Below are 10,429 nucleotides of genomic sequence, written 5' to 3' on the forward strand. Positions count from 1 at the left end.
TAACTATGTGACTAGGAAAGAGATGTTTCAAATACCTACATTGGCTATGACCACTTAGATTTACATAGTTCAATACAGAAATACTTGGCTTAAAAATATTTAACATTTTAAAAATTAGCAAGTGTATTTTTTAATAGATACCCTTAGCCTATACATGATTCTCAGTCCATCTCTGAGTCTTATCTTAACCTGTCTAGAAAAAGATTCAACTACAAATAACAACAACCACAAAGTAATATTGGCTTAAAAAGGTAGACATTTATTTCATTCTCTCTCTCTCTCTCTCTGTAAAAGAAGTTCAGATTGAGCTTGAAATTACATTGAGAGCTGGTATGGTATATCCACCATCATTAGGAATCCAGACTCTATCGGCATGACTTGTACCTGTGACCTTCTATCATCAAGGCAACTTCATGGCGATGAGTGTTCCCATCTTCCAACCATATTGCAGGCTGGAAAAAGATATGAAGAAATATGGGCTTTTCACAAATTTTTGTCCTTTAGTAGTTCAAACTAGGATTTCAGAGTTTGGTGAACTCTGCTTCCTAGCATTGATCAAAAGAGCTATATCAACATGTCCTACTAAACAACTCATACTGCTACATATAACCCCTACTTTGTCTTCTTTTTTTAAATATTTTTCCCTTCTTTCCTAACTTCTTTTAATGTATATTTGTTGAAAACTGTTATACAGCACACACATTGTACCTAGGAATCAGTGAAGAGCAAAACTTTCATGGTTTTTGTCGTTGTGGAGTTTATAATCTTTGTCTTCATATATCCAATGCTTGTTTAACACCTTTCCAGGATTAATTATCCTAAAGAGCAAGCTGCATAGTTCTCTCTCACTAAAAAAAAGATAATATTTAGCAATGAAATGGTTGAGAACAGAAAGCTTGGATGGATTTGACTTCAAACTCTACTTTTTACTAACTGAATAACCTTGAAAAACATCTTCATTTCTTTGTATTTTAAATTCCTCGGTGTTAAAATAAAGATAATAATATCTAATTGATGGAGGTATTATGATCAGAGTTATAAGTAGAACAAAATACCTAAACTTTATCTCAGTGTATCATATTATAGAATAGTTAGACAACACATACATATCTTCACTGGCATTGAAATAACTGAACTTGGCATCAAATTAATTAAATTGTCAAGAATGCTAAGTTTCCATACAAAGTTATAGTATGTCTTACATGATTTATAATACCTATGCATGAGACATATCATAAATATGTTCAATTCCAGTTATATATTTTAGACAGACTTAATAATTTAAGCATTCTCTCTAGATAACTCAGTCTTTGCTTGAAGGAGTTAGGAATATGCTTAGTTCTTCAAATTTCTAGTCTGCTACTTCCATCCTGTCTTCTCTCCAAAATGATATGGATGTATGGTGGGGAAAAAAAAAAAGTCATGTAAGTAGCCTCAGTGCTGTAAGGGTGATGCAACTTGATGTAGCATCTCCTATATTTTTTACTGTTATGGTCAGTGAAGTCAGGTGGTTTCTGCTAATTTGGACTGGTATTAACTTGTTCTGTCTTATTTTTTTTTCACAATTGGGAAACAAGCTAGTGTCTGAGGATCAGGACTCCATCCACTTAATTTTCTTTTGATATCTTTCAGTCCCATTCCCAAAGTAGGCAGATTTTTCCCACAGAGACTAAAGAAGCAAGATCATTGCTCAGGACATTTTTCCTTCACACTAGCAGACACCATTTCCTTATCATTGGTCTTACACCTATACTGCAGTTCTGAAAGTGGTGCTTAACTGCAGGCTAGGGTTCTTCTAGGAAGGTCTTTAAAGTCATATCCTAGAGTTTCCATGTTCTTAGGCTCCTCTATCCTAGTGGAAAGTTTCTAAAACCTCTAAAAATTACCACTAAGTTGCCAGTTCTGATAGTAAAGCAAAAACAGAAACAAAACAAAGAAACAAGAATACTGACACCAGAACTCATACATATTCTGTTCTTTCCCCTCTTCTCAAAATTCCTTTTATTGAAATATTTCTCCTTCCTCTACCATCTTTCTTCTAAGTAGGGTATTAAGTCTCATGAAATAAATGAAAAGTTACTTTCTCAGTACTATAGAAAATGAAATTGCCTAAGCCTAGTCCTGATATTTGTTAGATATAATGAATGAATCTTGAAAATATAAATGTTTTCTTTTAAATAAGTATGAATTTATGACTATTATCTTGCCTCAAAATTCCGTTTTGGGGTCTTCCTTTTCCAACTCCAAAGAAGTAACTAGTGTATTTTCCTTTCTTTCATAAGCAAGTCTAAACCCAGACAAAATACATGAAGCAACTCATTTTAGTTGTTAGACTCCAGGCAACACAGGAGTATGAACCTGACAGAAAAGGGAAAAAATATAATAAGCCGTATAATATGTCCCAGATTTCTACCTGATAGCACTTTTTAGATAGTGGTACAGGTAGGGAATACCCAAGCAAAAAACAGTTTTGCTGAGTTTATGAAAAAAAAAAATGTAGTTCTGGGAAATTGAGGGGTTTAGAATTAGTGGAGATTACTAGGCAAAGCTACTCTAGAAATATTCATAAGGATCCCTTTATGTCTGTTGCTTTATGTGTGTAGGGTGAAACTCCCTGGGACTTAGAAAATAATGACTCCAAAACTTAGAGAGGGTGTTGTTCAACTTCAAGCTGGCCAAAGTAGAGAGGCCTTATTGAATACTTTGGCCATTCAGCAGAGATCACAGAAAGGTCATGCCTTACTGAGTGATAAAACAGAAAAAATAAATAAATAAATAAATAAATAAATAAATAAATAAATAAGATCAACCTAGAATTCTATATACATTGAAAATATGTTTTGAAATGAAGTTGAAATAAAGACTTTGTTTTTTTAGACAAACTAAAGTTAAGAGAATTCATTGACATCAGACCTGTGCTACAAGAAATATTAATGGGAGTTCTTCAGGCAAAAGAATATAATCAGGTAGACACTTGGATCTACACAATGGAAGAAAAGACCCAGAAATGATTAATGATAGGACAAATATATTTTTTCATTTTAAAATTTATTTTAAAGAAAGTGATTGTTTAATGAGAAAATACTAGCAATATATGGAAAAGTTTATAAGATATGTAGATATAAACTATCTAAAAAATGTAGGTTAAAAATAAAAATATTATAAATGAATAGCATGAACATACCTAAAATTCAGATCTTAATTTCTAAATAACTTTTTCAACTTCCTGTTTCAGTTCATTTTATCACTACCACGAGAAAAAGATACAAGCTAGACATTCAATGGCTTTTCTTGGACCTATCAGAGAACTGAGGAAACAGGACAATCTACCACTCTGATATTTGGAGAGACACATGCATCCAGAGAGATGTAGCTAAGATCTATCTACCTAAAGGGAGGCCCCTGGAGCCATAAACCTATAGGAACACTGAACTAGTAATTCTGATGACCTGCTAGAGATTGTGGATTGGCACAAGACTAAAAAACTGCTAGGCCATGTAGTCTTAAGGAGACCCCTCCAAAATTTATGAGCTTTACATCCAGAAACCCAACCAGCTCACCATGGTGAAGTTTCAAGAAAGGTTCTTCTGTGGGTATATCAAGGGAGGGGAAGAGTAATCGTAGTAATTTTCTAGGGCTGCCCTAACAAGGTACCACAAATGGGTGTGGCTTGAAACAATAGAAATTGATTGTTTCACAGTTCTGAAGGCTAGAAGTCTGAAACTAAGGGGTTAGCAGGACCATGCTCCCTCTGAAATATATAGAGGAGAATCCTTCCTTGCTTCTTTTTAGCTTCTGATGGTGGCCATCGGTCCTTGGTATTTCTTGACTTGTGACTGCATCACTCCAATCTCTGTCTCTGCCATTACGTGGCATTGTCTCTGTATATCTGTGTTCACATTTCCTTCTTCTTATGAGAATATTAGTGTTAGAAGATTAAGACTTACGCTAATGATCTGATCTTAACTTGACTGCATGTGTGAAGACCCTTTTTCCAAATACGGTCTGTGCTTTCAGGTGTTGAAAGTTAGGAATTCAATGTATATTTGGGATGGGGGAAAATTCAGTTCATACCAGTAATCATTGTGGAGTATACTCAGAACTTTCATGACAAAAGCCTATTGTTCAGGAGAAAGGACTTTTCCAGAGCCATATCCCAACTCAGGTAAGAGAATTCCTTCCACTCCTTTTCCTTTCAGCCTTCTGTCTCAGCTAAGAGAAAAAGATAATAAAACAGACACAACAGGGGTTGGAAAAACAAACAAGATCTGCCACTGGAGAAACAACTGTGGAGGTCACAGTCCTGACACACAGATCCACTAAAAGACTAAAAGTTTAATCAGAGTATTATAAAACAGTTCCTTTACCACACACCTTACCATCACACCAACAGGGACCCAGCACAATAATAGTGGATTACAGCTAAAATGGCTGCAAGACACAGACTCTCTCTGAAGAGGAATATTTAAGGAAGCCTACAGGACACTAAAGGCATTTGAATCTACTGGCACTTACAGATACAGCAAACATTAAAAGAGCCCAACTTCTAGCCAGATTAACACAAATCCTCACACTAAAGACCTATTTATCTCAGTCTCTATTACCCAATAAAACATATCCAGCCTTCAGAGCATGCCAAAAGGCAAGAAAAAACATAGCCTGAAGAGAAAAACCATCCTCAAAGCCATCTCAAATATGACACAGATACTAAAATCATCACATAGGGAATTAAAATGATTATAATTAATATGTTAAAGGCTTTAAAGAAAAAGTAGACAACTTGCAAGGATAGTTGGGAAATGTAAGCAGAGAGATGAAATACTAAGAATCAAAAGGAATTTCTAGAAATTTTTTTTTTTTTAAAAATCACTGTACCAGAAATGAAGACTGCCTTTGATGGGTCATCACTAAATTTGACATTGTTCAAGAATCAGTGAGCTTTAAGGTAGGCAAATATACACTTTTCAAACTGAAATTCAAAAGGAAAGAATATAGACAATAGAGAAAAAAAAAAGAAAAAAGAAAACAATCAAGAACTATGGGACTACTTCTGGAATACCAGAAGAGAAAAAGTGAGAGTAGAAAAGAAAAAAAGTGAGGTAATAATGACTAAGAAATGAGCAAAATTAATGTCGCACACACCAAACCACAGATGCCTGAATGTCAGAGGATGATAAACAGGATAAATGATAAACAAACATACACACATACATTTATATAGACCACTAAGCATATTATACATATTATATTCAAACCCAGAAAACCAAAGAAAAAGTGAACATCTTGAAAGAAGACAGAAAAAAATAATATTTTATCTATGGAGGGAAAAAGATAAGAATTACAGCAGACTTGTCATCAGAAATCATATAAGCTAGAAGAGAGTGGGATGATATTTTTGTGTTGAAAGGAAAAACAAAGCAAAAAAAAATCACCAATTTATAATTCTGTATCTAGAGAAATGAAGCTTCAAATGTGAGGGAGAAATAAAGATTTTCCCAGAGAAACAAAAACTGAAGGCAATCCATTGCCAGCAGATCTTCCCTGAAAAAAATATTAAAAGAAATTCTTTAGGCAGAGGGAAAATGATATAGGTAAGAAACTCAGATCTACATATAAAAGGAGTCACATTTCCTAAGCAGATTGCTAATTCTAGACCTAATTCAGGGAAAACAAAATAAACCCAGAACACTTTGCAGTGCCAGGAAGTAAGGAAATGTTTAAAAGGGGGGCGGGGGGGGGGATGTCAAAGTGACACAGGAGCCAGTGTGAAAGACCTTCCAATGGTCAAAATTAGAAATATACAAGAAAAAAAATCAAATAATGCCATGTTGGATTATAATTGAAAGCATAAAATAAATATGCTGCATGGATATTGCCATGTATAAATGATTAAACCAGTAAATAAATGGGAAAGGTGGAACAAACCTTTACAAAAGAATTTCAAGTAATATATGTAGATGCACCTCCTTCTAGAAATTGGAGGTTAATTTCCGTCTTCTTGAGTATGGATTGGGCTTAGGAATTTGCTTCCAAATAATAGAGTATGAAAGGCAAAACATAGTAACTTAACAGGGGAGTATCTAAAGACTCCAACTTAATCAAGTGACCAAAGTTAAGAACACCAGTGATAAGTCATTGCTATTATTAACCTTCTGTTATAATGTGATGAGAATACACTACACCTCTGTGGTATTCCTCTCAAAAAAACAATAAACCCTATAATCATGAAAAAATGTATCGTAATTGTAAAAAAGCCATATAACAAACACCTACTGAGAGATAGTCTGTAAAATACCCAACTAGTACTTTTCAAAACTGCCATGGTCATGAAAAACAAAGAAAAGTGAGAAATTTTGAAACACCAGAAGAAACAAAAGAGTAATGATCAATAAATGCCATATAATGGATCAGATCCTGGAATTTAGTTAATAGTAATGTACCAATGCTAGTTTTTAAAATTTTGATAAATGTACCATGGTTATATAAGATGTTAATTTTAGGGGGAACTAGGTGAAGGATATATAGAAATATTTTGTATTATTTTTACAACTTTTCTCTGTATCTAAAATAAATTCCAGAATTTAGAAAAAAACATTTACAAAAATAAAGGGATGAAAAAGAGATATATCATATAAACACATGTCTTAAATTTTTTGAGGTGGCTATATTAATTTCAGACAGACCGCAGGAAAAAGAAATATTACCTGGGGCAAAGTGGAATGTTTCATAAATATAAACAGGCAAATGCATCTAGAAGACATAACAACCTATATGTATATTTACCTAATAACAGAGCTTAAAATATAAGCAGGAAAAAAAAATAGAACTAATGCAAGAAAACAAAACTACTAGTAGTAAATAGTATGCATGCTGATAAGCCACTAATACCCATTCATTAAATTTCTGTAGATAATTTAATTGGAAAGTATTTAGAATTCTAGGTTCAATAAGTAGCCCAAGTTCTGTACCGGTCCTGCAACTGGAATTGGCAAGCCACTTCATCATCACAATTCCTCATCTATACAACGGGAGGACTTTATAACATCTAGGGCTCCTTCTAGATTCGATTTTCTGCAATTTTACATCAATGTCCATATCAAAAACATGAGAGAAGGAAACTACTTTCAACAAAGTTGCCAAATATACTTCCCCAAATTTAAGAGATGACTAAAGGCAATTGAAATGAACAAGAGCTGAAACAAACTATCAAACCTTACCTGTCATCAATTTTTTAAAGAAAATTTTTGCTTTATTTTATTTAAGTTTTTGCTTTTTTGATTGATTGAAAGGATTCACACCATTTCAAAATCAATCTTGGTATACCCACCCTCCAAGTTTTTTCTGAAATCATGGACTACAACAAAGGCATTAGGGAAGAAGACTATTTTCAAAGGAAGTCATTATGCATATTATTCTTGGAGTTTGTGATTTTGTAATTCTTTGTACTAAATGTTTCAATTCTTTCTTTAATATCAGGGATGAGAGTTTCAAGGTACTTTCTGTGACCCTACTGGAGATTTCATTTACATAATATAAAATTTTTTTTTTAAATTTTTATTTATTATTTATGATAGTCACACACAGAGAAAGAGAGAGAGAGAGAGAGAGGCAGAGACATAGGCAGAGGGAGAAGCAGGCTCCATGCACCGGGACCCTGACATGGGATTCGATCCTGGGTCTCCAGGATCGCGCCCTGGGCCAAAGGCAGGCGCTAAATCGCTGCGCCACCCAGGGATCCCTACATAATATAAAATTATATCAAATATGAGCGAATCTCAAAGTTGTTGAGTCAAAGAAGCCAGACATAAGAAGGCATATGGATTATCCCATTAAGTATCACACATTTCTAATAGGTGAGTAATATTCCATTGTATACATAAACCACAGCTTCTTTATCCATTCATCTTTCGTTGGACACCGAGGCTCCTTCCACAGTTTGGCTATCGTGGCCATTGCTGCTATAAACATCGGGGTGCAGGTGTCCCGGCGTTTCATTGCATTTGTATCTTTGGGGTAAATCCCCAACAGTGCAATTGCTGGGTCGTAGGGCAGGTATATTTTTAACTGTTTGAGGAACCTCCACACAGTTTTCCAGAGTGGCTGCACCAGTTCACATTCCCACCAAAAGGGGCAGCCTGGGTGGCTCAGTGGTTTAGCACCGCCTTTAGTACAGGCCATGATCCCGGAGACCCGGGATGGAGACCCACATCAGGCTCCCTTCATGGAGCCCGCTTCTCCCTCTGCCTGTGACTCTGTCTCTCTCTCTCTCTCTCTCTCTCTCTGTGTCTCTCATGAATAAATAAATAAATAATATTTTTAAAAAAGTATCGCACAAAAGCAGAGAATATTTACTTCTAATGTCAGGGAAGTGGTTGTATTTAAGGTAAAGTGCTAGTGACCAGAAGAGAGCTCAATGAGACTTCCAGAATTCTGGCAATATTTCTTTCTCTTTCTGGCTGCTAAGTATTTTTTTTTATTATTATAGTCCTTGAGTACAGTTATGACACATATACTTACCTGTATGCATGCACATTACATATAATAGTATAATAATATATTCATATAGTATCACAATTATATATTTTAAAAACATGCTTCTAAACACAGGACTTCATTTGAGCCTCATAATAACTTCCTTGGACTGGTGATGTAGGGATCATTGTCATTATTTTAGACACAAAGGAAATGAGTCTTCAAAAATTCATGTCAATTCAATTCAGCTAACATTTTTTGTGTACCTAGTATATTCCAGGAAGAAAAAAAATATACTGGATAGTAAGATACAAATAGTCCTTACAGTTTAAAAAAATGAAGTAAAGTACCCCCAGAGCACATAGCTGAAAAAGGTCATGGCATTTTGGACATAGAAGGGACCCCAGACAACATCAGTGCTCTCCTCTTTTAGAAGAGGGCATGGCCAAGGGCATGGACTTTTTAGTGGCCCTGGTTTGGGTTGGATTTCTAGTTTCAATACTTAATCCCTGGGTGACCCTGGGCAAGTTACCTACACTCTCTCCACCTCGGTTTGCTGATCTGAAATGTAGTATTAAAAATATCCATCTTAAAAATAGCTCTGAGGTAAATTTTAAAAATCTGGGAGCAATCCTAGCACACCACCCAGCAGCTAGTCATCATAAGTTACTCTGTCCCCTTCAGGTGACTTGAGGTAAGGGGCTCACAATCCAGCCCCCTTTCTAGCAGGTTTTTCTGCTTCTCCAAATACGTACAAATGAGATATGAAGTGTTAGATACACTGGGATGTGAGGCACATGCTATACAAGCCCTGTCCACTTTCCAGGGAATCTGCGTGTGGAGCTTCTGTGTTTCATAATCCCTGGTCCAGAGGGGAGGCAGAAGCAATCCTGGTGTTGATGGCAGGGCTGCGGGGGTGCAGATGAGTAATCCTTTCTGGGAGGAAAGCAGATACGGCAGCCTGGAAAGCACACGTTCGGGGAGGCTGAGTAGGAGGATGAGCTTAGATGAGCAAAGACCACCATCCTGGGCATGTGATGCAAAGCCTCGGGAATGTGTCCGAATCCAATCCAGTGGCCGTCCTCATCATGCTCTGTAGCCCTCTGAGCCTCGGCAGCTGTCACGGTGACTGATGTGCGACACCCTGACCTTTGCTGACACTGTCCTTCCTTCTTGTCTTTCACCCACGGCTGTCCCTGTTTTCCACATCACGCTGGCTGATGGCTTATGGGTCTGTAGAGCTACTTGGGGGAAAATCCCATTCTCTGTCATCCTGTTCCTGGGACTGTGATCTCCTACTGGTTTAGGTGATTGATGGGAACTCTCATTCTAGTAAAATACACTCTGCTCCTTTGCAAGGGTCCCTCCCCACATCAGCCATTGTCTTCGTGCCATTAAAGGAGGACCAGACTCTTCAGAATATATACCTCACCAATGACGAGCTCCCATGTATCTTGTGAGGCACCTCCGTATCCAATACCTCATCTGGTTTTCATGACGGCCCTCTGGGGGAGCCACACAAGGGTATTATTTCCTTTTCACTGATGAAGAAAACAAGGTTCCAAATGGTCTCTGGAATTCTCCCAAGTTCCATGACAAAGTAAGTGGCTATCAGAATCAGAACTCAAGTCAACTGAAAACCAGCTCATTGGCTGTCACCATGCTGGTTCTGGATTCCACTGATGTACTTCAATGGCTCCTACTGCTTAGCAACCTGGTCTTCCCTAATTTGTATTTGTTCTAGAAAGGCTATCAGCAAGAAGAGTTCTCTCTCCTGTACTTACCATGTTTCGTGAAATTGAGGAAAGGGAGTGCATGATTCGAATGGACAATTGGAGGTAGCTTCAAGAATCAGTTTGTACGTTAAGTTTAGGGAGCTATCCCCAGCAGCCTCAGTCTTGGATTGCCTCCATCTCCCCTTTATGCTCGACAGCACCCTGCATGCACATTTAAAATG

At 36.6% G+C, this 10,429-nt stretch overlaps 1 long non-coding RNA gene across 1 annotated transcript; it reads right to left on the minus strand.

Annotated features, from left to right (window-relative positions):
* Positions 1–244: 244 nt before the first annotated feature.
* LOC140622190 (uncharacterized) lies at positions 245–10,054 on the minus strand. The gene is made up of 3 exons (XR_012021934.1): positions 9,228–10,054; positions 709–848; positions 245–452 (listed from the first exon to the last, which is right to left on the minus strand). It is a non-coding gene; the product is annotated as an uncharacterized lncRNA (long non-coding RNA).
* Positions 10,055–10,429: the final 375 nt, after the last annotated feature.

Source organism: Canis lupus, chromosome 31 (assembly GCF_048164855.1).
Source record: "Canis lupus baileyi chromosome 31, mCanLup2.hap1, whole genome shotgun sequence".
NCBI classification, from domain to species: Eukaryota; Metazoa; Chordata; class Mammalia; order Carnivora; family Canidae; genus Canis; species Canis lupus.